Below are 11,184 nucleotides of genomic sequence, written 5' to 3' on the forward strand. Positions count from 1 at the left end.
AGAATCATAATGGGGTTTATTTAAGATGTGTTGGAAAGGAAGAGGCTAGACACATCATAGAGCATTTTCATAGTAAATATGGAACTAGTCATGGAAGTGGTTTGGCTATGGCTCATTAAAATATCAAGAGTGGGGTATTATTGGCCAACCTTGTTTAAAGACACTTATGAACATGTGAAGACTTGTCACACATGTTAGATAGTTGTGACATGTGAAAGAAATCTTGATATGCCATTACAACCTATTATTTAAGTAAAACCATTTGCAAAATGGGGTTTGGATTTCATTGATCCCATTAATCTGCCATATTTAGGACACCACTAGTATATCTTGATTACTACAGACTATTGCACTAGATGGACTGAGGCTCAATCACTAAAAAATTGCACAAGAGAGGTCGTTATCAAATTTCTTGAAGAAAATATCATCACCAGGTTTGGATGTCCCCATGCATTTTTATGTGATAATGGGCCAGCATTTAGATCCTTGAAGTTCTCAAACTGGGCATTTGACTATGGGATCACACTAAACTTTTCATCAAATTGCTATCCACAAGGGAATGGATTGGCATAATCAACAAACAAAAATCTATTGAGTGCAATCAAGAAGTTATTAGACAATAACCCTAGAGATTGGCATACATAGCTAAGATTCACACTTTGGGTGGATAGGATCATAATAAAGAGTTCTTTGGGGAAACCTCTATATCAGTTGGTCTATGGACAAGATCCAATTTTTCCTATCCAATTGAGGATTCCAACACTACAATTCATGTAAGATTTTATGGAAGGTGAAGATAGAGTGTAGACACGTTTGACTCAATTATTGCACTTGGAAGAAAAGAGGGACAAAGCATTGGAAAAGTTTGCTAAACATCAAGGAGTTGTTAAGAGATGATTTGACAAAATCGAAAAGGTTAAAGAATTTCAAATTTTAGATCTGGTACTTCGCTAGGATAAGGCACATGAAGAGAAAGGTGGAGATGACAAGTCTGATAATCTGTGGAAAGGTCCTTATCAAATTTCTAAAATTTTGGGAGATAATGCATTCAAGCTTAAGACTCTAATAGGAAAGGAAGTCCAATTGCCCATCAATGGGCAATTCCTCAAGCATTATTTTTTCTCTTAGGTTTTCTTTGTGAAGCGTAAACTGTACATAGTTAGTTTAGGTTTTCCTTTGCGGTGTGTTTTTTTTTCTATTTTTTGTTTTCTTTTAGTTAGGTGGGGGTTTTGGTTTGTCTCCCCTTTCCTGGTCAAGAGTTTGCCTTTGCATAGTTTAAGTTTTCTTTCCCTTGTTTGTTGTGTTTTCTTTTTTTCCTGAGTTGTCTTCCTTAGGTGATTTGGTTTTCTTTCTTCTCCTGGTTTTGTCTTAGGTTTTAGCTTTCTCTAGGTGGCTCATAGCTATAAGAATCTCTTTTTGCAAGTGGAGTGGTGTAGTGATCTGGTTACTTCATTTGAAGATTTCACCAAGTTTTGTTTATTTCATTTCTTGGATAATTGTTACGAAGAGCATTACGATCTTGGCCATCTTTCATATATTTTTAGTGGGTCAGAAAACATACTTGACTTGGAAGGTTAATCATACATTGTGTCTTGGCACATAAACTCTGAGGTTGCCACATATTTCACACTCTTAACTATTGCTCTAAGTCCAATTATGTGTCTTTGGGAAAGGTCACAACTTGTGAAAATTTTAGTGCCACTATAACTCCTAAACCCATGGTAAGCTTCTTTGCTTACAAGCCAAGAGAAAAGAAAGAATTGAAATACCAATTCAAAAGGAATTTTTTAAAAATGATGAAATAATAAGATTGGCTTTGGGGGTACACAGAAATCTCCATAGGTGTTCTAAAGAATAATTTTTCAAAAGTGGAGCAATCTCAGTTGGTTTTACAACAACAACTTCGTCGAGGCTATGCACGCATGACTAGTAGCGGGGCAATGTCCAGGATGCTTTTGAAGTCAAGAGGAATCAATAACTTGTCATGATCAATCCTAGGATTTTTTAGTGGTCTTGTCGAGTTGGAATTAATACACTTGTACACACTTAGGTTGTTGCAGAGTAAATATGTTTTGATCCAATATATGATTATTCTCCCCTTTTTGGCTTTTTTTCTCTCTTATTGATGACATAGGATTGAGAAACCAGAGATTCTAAGTTTGAATTTAATTTTATCCTTGAAATTTTTGTAACATTTCACTCGTGGAGTCCCCAGATGTTGTGATCGGTGGTCACCATCGCCTAGGCCTGGCTTATTTTATGTAATATGCTAGCTATTCCTGAATGCCATGGAGCGCAAGTTAGTAGGACTCAAGAAATGATCAAATCCCTGACTGCATTAAAAGTGTGACTTCCACAATCTTAGAGTGAGATTTGGCATCGATGAGAAATATCTCACAAATGACAAAATCCTTCATTCTGAGAAAACCCCTCTTTTGCATGCAGAGATGCAGATTTGGAGTGGATGCATAAAATTTTATGAAGGATAAAATCCTCTAGTTTGAAAAAATCCCACTCCCTAAATCATGGAGCACAGTTTTATGCTAGTCATGAAATATTTTGCGAAGGAAAAAATCCTTCATTCCAAAAAAACCTCGCTCTCGTATTTTGTGGAGCACATAGTTTAGTTGGCACTAGAAATTTTCCCATGGAAATTCAATCCATGACTGCTTTAAAACCATGAAACACCTGTCAATTGACCAATAAAAGGATTATGCAATCTCGTCCATTTGTAGTTTTCGTATTGCAACACCTTTTTGAAAAAGAAATATGCCATTACAACTAATAAATAAATGTATTTACCTAAGTAAGCTTAAGTAAATAGAATAAATAATTAGTAAATTAATTATTTATTCTAACACCCCCCCTTAAGTGCAACTTAGGAAAATGCCTTAAGCTCACAAAACTAAGATGAAATGCAGAATGGGTCTCGGCAATGAGGCCATTTTAGGTACCCATGTACAATGCAAAAGATGCAACCTCTAAAAGTGGGGAACGAGAGAAAACCACGTGGGAAAAACCCTCCCCCAAAAAGAGGTAACCTAGTGAAGAACTGAAGAAGCCTCCAACTAGGGAAATGTCCCCTAAAATAGGAACAAGGAGTGATCATGAAGAAGCATCACTGAAGCATGAAGAAGCCGCAAAATCTACCAAACTGCTGATCTAAAGTACCTCCATGGAAGAAGAAGGCACGAACCGAGCATGTCCATATGGTAGATGATCCATCTCACCGAAATGCATAGGTAGCCAGCCACTGCAATCGCTTTGTACATAGGATCAACAACTGAATATTTATATGGTATCAGAGCTTTGGTAGTCGAACCTAGGCTCTGTAAAATTCAATTATCAAACTCCATATATAGCTAGAATCTATCTTCTATTCTCAATGGCATACACAATCAGGCCCAAGGACAGGTTTGATGGGAAAGAACACTTTGAAGCCTATAAATTTAGAATCATGATGATTCTTGAAGAGAATAATGTAAAACAATTTGTTAATGGAGCATCCAAACAACCTCTAGATGAACCTCACAAATCTTTCTGGAGTAGAGGAAATAGAAAAGTCACTCAAATCATTTTAGATGGAGTAAAAAATGATATCATACCTATGCTTACAAAACATCAAACTGCCTTTGATATGATGAATACATTAGGAAATGCATACGAAGTAAACAATGCAACTAGGGTTGTCACACTGAAAAGGAAACTAAACCACATTTAGATAAAGAAAAGAGAATTGATAAATTCTTACTTCCTAAGAGTTCCTGAAATTAGAGATGAACTATCAAGTATAGGAACCACTATTAGTGACACAAAATTAACACTTATGGCTATACATAGATTGCTAGATTCATGGGAGACATTTGCACAAGGAATAAGTGCTAGAGATAATCTTCTAGACTTTAATAGACTTAAGAATGATTATCTTCAAGAGGAATCTAGAAAACTAAAGAAATGAGGGAAATTGAAAATAGAAGATGAAGAACTTCATGTTCTTAATACAAACTCCTATAAGGGTAAGAAGAAGTATTTCAAGAAGAAAAAGGGAAATGAAAAGAATGGAAAACCCAAGAAAGATCTATCTAAAATAAAGTGTTTCAAATGTGAAAATTTGGACACTACAGATCTAATTGTCCTAAAAATTCCAAACAACAAGAAAACTATAAAAATGTTATTAGGGAAGAAAATACTTATGATATTGAGAATTGTGTTTTGTACTCCTCACTATCAAATGAAATTCCAAATAGAGCATGGATAATTCATTGTGGGTCTTCTAGACATATAACAGGATACAAAGAAACACGAGACTCTTTATTAGAGAAGGTTAATGGTGAAGTTACTATTGGTGATAATTTAGCACACTTCATTGAAGGAATTGGAAATTGCACCTTGAAACTAAAATTAGAAAATGCTCTTCTTCTCAAAGGTGTACTCTATCTACCAAGAATTAAAAGAAATCTAATCTCAATTAAAACACTAGAAGATGATGTGCATAATGTTGCATTTGTGAATGATAAAGTAATAACTTGGGCAAAGTACTCTTCAATCAAGAAAGAAAATTTGATTGGTCTGAGAAAAGGATATTTGCACGAACGGAATACAAAATCTAGTCGACCTATTCAAGCCTTAATCCATGAAATTGAAGACATAAATGAAATATAGTAGAAAAGATTAGGGCATTTAAATTTTAAAACCTTATCAACTATGGAAAAGATTGTTATTGGGTTACCTAAATTAAATAAAGACCACTCAAGTATATGCAAAGGGTGTGCTTTAGGTAAGAACACCAGAAGTCCTTTTCATGATAGTACTAGAAAAAAAAAATGTACTAGAATTAATTCATTCAAATTTATGTGGATCTATGTCTATTCCTTCTCTTGGAGGGTTCTCATATTATATCTTGTTCATAGTTGACTTCTCTAGAAAAACATAGATTTACTTCTTAAAATGCAAAGAATCAAAAGAAATCCTTCAAAGATATAAAGAATTCAAAATATTAATTGAAAAAGTTTCAATGAACAAAATCAAAACCCTTAGAATTGATAAGGAAGAAGAATATACCTCAGACTTGTTTAAAAGATTTTGTAAAGAATCAGGGATTAAGAGGGAGTACACTATTCTATTGGGATTTACTAGTGGGAAGTATACTTTTGAGAGGGGTGGGGGGGTGAATCAAATGTACTAGACTTTAACCAATAAAACTTTCAACTTTAAAACATTTCATGCACAAATATATAGAAATAACATGTAAAGCAAATGTATCCACATAAACACTTGACACCAGATATGATTACCCAAAAACCCTCCAATGAGAAGGTAAAACTTGGGTGGGGATGACACCCACAAATCTTCACTACTGCAGAAATAAAGTTTACCTATTAAGGTTATATATTTTGACCATTCTCATGATCTGCCCTATGAAAGGCCTACCTTGTTAAAGGTTTACAAGGATTGTTAGATCCTACCCTATTAAAGGATTTTAACACCATGTTAAAAGTGTGCCTGGTTAAAGGACTTTAGAATATTCACTTGGAATGTCACCCTATAAAAGGCTTTATACGATGGCTATTAAATCAACCTAAGTCCATAGGATTTCATTCTACTATAAATTTTTTTAGAAAGTACAATAGAATGTTTGATCTGATATAGTTACAATTTGATATTACTGATTTCAGATCCTTGTTTTGTCTAATCTGGTATGAAAAATATTGTAACTTTGATAGTTTGTTCTACTAACTGATTCATCAATCTATCCTTCTTCTAAGTCACCTTCAACTTGATCAATTCACCCCTTTCACTTCCTTCAAATCTTCACTAACATTATATCCTCACATATATTCTTCTTTTGTACACTCTGTTTGTCTATGAATTATGAGGCTTTGCCTCCTTTTAAAAAGATTTCATGACTTAGGGTTAGGTATAAATCTATGATTGAGATTCATCCAACTTTCTCACTCAAATCCTTTCATTTTTCTCATTTTTTTTTATGTTGATTGCATAGGGAATACAAGTAGATTCAATCTTATCTTTAATCCTTCAAGATTCATCCATATGTTGGCTCAAAAATGGTTTACATCTTAGTTTGTGAAGGCACAAACTCTTATGCTAATTTTGTATTGCTTGACACTTGCTAATTACTGATGCTCAACACATACTAAATTCTATCTTGCTCGACACTTGAAGTTTCTTGGCACTATCTGTTTGCTCGACATCTAAATGACTCAACACTTGTTGAATATCTTGCTCAACACATGTTGTAACTTGACATCTATATTATATTCAACATCAACTTAGAATTTTTTTTAATTATGTTGATACTCAATTGTCAAAACCAACTTGCAATCAACAATCTCCCCCTTTGACATGAGTGGTAAAAACACTTAACTATGCATGATAAAATTAATCTCCTTGAGTATAATATACATTCTGTTAAACATATATACAAAACTTCAAAATTGTTCAAAATTTTGTGAAGGACTATATACCTCAAAATTTCATATCTCCCCCTAAGTTGATGTATCATTTACTTGTATCCAAAATCTCTTTGAGTAGATTGATTTTCCTCTACTGATACTCCTTGTCTTTATTCTGAATTCTGAATTTTGATACTCTTTATCTGATATAACCTATTATGCCCTATTTCCTATTTTTCTCTTCTCCTTTCTTTTCTCTATTTATTTTATCACCCCTCTTTTTATTTTAGCTTCCCCTTTCACATGTTTCCCCTTGTAGATTAAGTGTCCTTCTGGATTTTCGATTTTTCTCCCCCTTTTTTACAATTTCTCCCCCTTTTGACACTTATATCAAAGGGTCTATACACTAACTCAATATTTTTCCAAGAAGGTTTTGTTAACTTCTATTACAATTCTCAGAGCAACATCCTAGTTTTGTATTGCAACTTCTAGGGATTTGATTTGTATAGCTGTGTCTACTGCAAGGTGAACTAAGCCATCTAATGTTGATAGATTTGGATATTTCTTTATCACATCTTTTGCGTACATTAGTTCTTTCTTTAAAATCTCCATGTGAGGGGTTAGGGTGGATTGAATCTAAATTAATTTCGCTCTAGTGTTAGCCTCTTCTACTGTTTATACAACTAGTTCCTTTTGTGTGTGAAGCATTGTGTTAAAGTGCTTCTCACTTTGAGCTAGATATTTTGGCAATTGCATGCTAGATATCATCAAGTTCCTTTCCAAGCTCATTTTTCTCTAGCTAGTTTCCTATGTGAAAATGGAAGGATCACACAATTTTGAGTACAATGAAAAGATATTCTCAAGTACTTCTATCACTTTATCTATTTTCATAGCCAGTTCTACATGTGAAAGTGCTATCTCACTAGATATTCTTTCATTCACCTGCTTGAAACTTCTTTTCTAACTATTCCATGAGTTTTACATTTGTCTCCTGGTCTTCATTGGTCATTTGCTCAACAACTGTTGAGATAATGGGTGTTGCACACATTGCATAATATCGTTATTTTATTATTTTATTTTTATTATGTAATGTTGTACCTAGATGGACGTGCAACATGTAAAGATTTCCATGGAATATTCTTGATGAGTTGTATTGTAACATTGTAAAAATATTTTATGTAATTATTTAATATTGGGGAAAAGAATTAAATGCCCAATATTAAATGGGGGGTTAGTGGGTTAGGTAGCACATGGTTTTAGCACATGGTTTATGTAATACCACTTAGTGGTTTTGTGGGACTTGCTACTATATAAGCAGCCACAAGGGTAGTTGTTGTAGAGAGAGAGAGAGAGAGTGACAAAGAGAAGACAAAAGGCAAGAGTCGAGTGGGACAAGGCTTGACAAGTTAGCCAAGGGAGCATTTGTGAAGGTTGGAAGCATGGCATGGGATGTGTGGATTCATGCTTGTTCACATAGTTTGCTCGGTTGTGGCTATGGCCATGAAGGCTTCCATGGTTGTATGGCAATGGTATTTTTTGTTGAATAATACATGGTGATGGATGCTTTTGGAGGCTGGGTTTTTCCCTCAATGAGGGTTTCCCAGGGTATATCTTGTGTCACATTTTGTCGGTATGTTGTCTATTTTCTTGCATGTGGAATTTAATTCTGTGTTTATTTCGGATCTATTATGGGTTATGTGGAACCGGTTATATTCTTTGTTGCCAAGTTTCCTTACAAATGGTATCAGAGACTAGTTTTGGCCTGGTCATGGGTTCAAATCTCTCTGGTGCCTTCCCAACCCGCGTAAGCACCTAGTATGCGCATCGAGGGGGAGATTGTTGGGTGATTGGACGCGCTCCCCTGCCCACAGGTGGTTAATTATGTGGTGTTCCATGTTCACTAACAGTCATGGCTTTTGGTGCAATGGCAAATGGGCCCTACAATTGGTATCAACAAATAAATCATGCCAAACCTGCACCAAATCTAAACCAATGTGTAGAGCTCTCCAAGAGCTTTTCGTTGACTAGTCGAAGTCCAAAATCTGACTCCGTATGCCCAAGTTATGCCCTAAGTCACATGATTTACTATTTTCTTCATGTTGAAGGGATGAGATGTTGTTACCAGGGATAGTCATGGCAGAGGATTGTGGTTGACTATGCTGACAGGTTGGACATATTGAGAGCCAGATGCTCGGTTCATGGATGTGATTATGTTGCCATGGATTTTGGCATGACATGATTGGTTATACAGGTACATCCTTGATGTTCATTAGCTTGGATTTTCTGATTTGGTTATGGTGGTATATCTTCTTGGTTGAGGATCATGGTTATTTGGTTTCTTTTGAGGAGCACATGATGTGCACTTTGAGTTCTTTGATAGTTTGATGCCTTGGTTGATTCTCATGGTTAGAGGATGGTATTTTTCATCATTATGTCATGGATAGCTTGGATACATGGTTTAGTGGGAGCTTGTGACAGTGATGGGGTGACAGTGCAGGATTAGTTTCTGGTTTGGTTTATATCTTCTTGGTTCGGAGAGGATGGATTTTATGATTCCATAGGTAGCTTGGTACCACGATTGAGTGGGAGTTGTTGGCATTGATATATTTATTGAGTGTTTGCAGATGTTGGAGGTTTGTCTTAGATCCTGTTGCTGCATAAGCATCTTTGACATTTGCATGGTGCACTTGTTATCTTCATGTTGTTTGAAGATGGTTAGATCTTGAGGACTCATGGAGTTCTTGGTTATCATCATGGTATGTGGAGATGGTTCTTCCTAGTATATGGAGATGGTTTTCTTCATGGTGTGTGGAGATGGTTGCATCTTGAGGACTCACATGGTTCTTGGTAAAGGTGTGGTTTATGCTTTTATTTGGCATGTTATCCTTGGTATGAGGATGGTTTCATTATTATGTCATGGTATACTCTTGATACACGTTTAGAGTTGTGACATGTTATAGTATGTTCATATGGAGCATGTTATCTCTTTATTTGAGATGGTAAGATCATGTTGTCATGTTTATGTTCCTGAGGCCATGGTTGGAACTTTGACATTGATCTTGGTTTAGTTTCTTGGTATTGAGTACACTGATCATAAGCTGGATACTTCATGATATTGCTATGTTGCATTTGGAGTTGGCATGGATTGATTGGTTACAGGTGCTCATGGATACTTAGAGACGGTGGTGACGCTGATTTCTCTTGGATTAGAGAAGTATTTGTTGGGATGGTTGATGGTTTCAGCAGGAAGTCTAAGGGGTAGTCACCTGATATGGACTTGAGAGGAGATTGTTCTTAGATGAGTCTTGGTTGGAGACTTGGGTATCTTGATGAGCATTCTCATTCCCCACTCTTGGTCTACTCAGCGATTTGCTACTTGAGAGGTATAGCCCATTATTTTTTCTCAGTTGCATTATGCTTGTCTTTCATGGATATGGATCTTGAGCTATGGTACATGAGTTAGTTCTGGAGGGTTCATTTGAGAGATGGTTTAGCATTGGTTATCTCCATGTGCATATGTTGTTATGCTGGTTGAGTTTGGGAGATGGTTTTATATTTGGGCATATTCCTTGGATTAGGAATGGTTATTCCTTGGTTTAGGAATGAGTTTATTGAGTTTGATCTTCTTGTGAGAGGCTTACATCCATGATTAGTTATATGGTATGGTTTGGGTGTTGTTGAGGCTTCTTGTTGGGGTTTTAATGGAGGAGATCATACTTGTACAGTTTACATCTAGAGGTGTGTGTAGAAGGACATGATACAGGTTATGATTTGCATGGTTTCTCTGGTCTTGGTTATTCCTTTATCTCTTTCCTCTATTGGTTGTGGAAAATTTGAGAGACTATTGGAGACTTGTTATGAGAGTTATTCTTGCAGGATATTAGTTTATGTATTGTGGATGTCCTTGATACTACATGGATTCACTTCTTTGAGATGTGTTGAGTGGATTGGTTATAGATTTGACATTATCTTTTGCAGTGGGAGCTTCTTGGTATATATGTGGTAGGTATTGCTCTTGAGGCTTGAGATTGCAGGTTACAGATTGGATATGTCGGTGATATGAGATTCACTTATTATACCTTTGAGGTATGGATAGTTGGATGGGTTTGGCACTTTGCTGTGGGTGCTATTTCAGCTATGGATATTTTGACAGCTACGGATACATGTGATTACCTTTGGATCAGGTCTTTTGTGCTTGGCATTTCAAATGTACAGGATTTTATGATCTTCTAATGCGACAGGTTGGGTGGCTTTCTCTTTGGATGGCTTCTATGTATGTCCAGTGGGAGTGGCATAATAGGAGGTGAGATCATTCATGTTTGAGATGCTGGATACTTTGATTTTGTTGGGGGTACCAGGATGGAGCACTTGGTGTATTTTGATCCATGATGGTGGATGTGCTAGGAGGGATTGTTCCATTGTTCATTTTGTGTGGCTACAGATTGACACTATGCAATGTATACAAGTGGGAGATTGTTGAGATAATGGGTGTTGCACACATTGCATAATATCGTTATTTTATTACTTTATTTTTATTATGTAATGTTGTACCTAGATGGACGTGCAACATGTAAAGATTTCCATGGAATATTCTTGATGAGTTGTATTGTAACATTGTAAAACTATTTTATGTAATTATTTAATATTGGGGAAAAGAATTAAATGCCCAATATTAAATGGGGAGTTAGTGGGTTAGGTAGCACATGGTTTTAGCACATGGTTTATGTAATACCACTTAGTGGTTTTGTGGGACTTGCTACTATATAAGCAG

This window comes from Cupressus sempervirens, chromosome 2 (assembly GCF_028749045.1).
Source record: "Cupressus sempervirens isolate cs-2001-9-10 chromosome 2, ASM2874904v1, whole genome shotgun sequence".
NCBI lineage: Eukaryota > Viridiplantae > Streptophyta > Pinopsida > Cupressales > Cupressaceae > Cupressus > Cupressus sempervirens.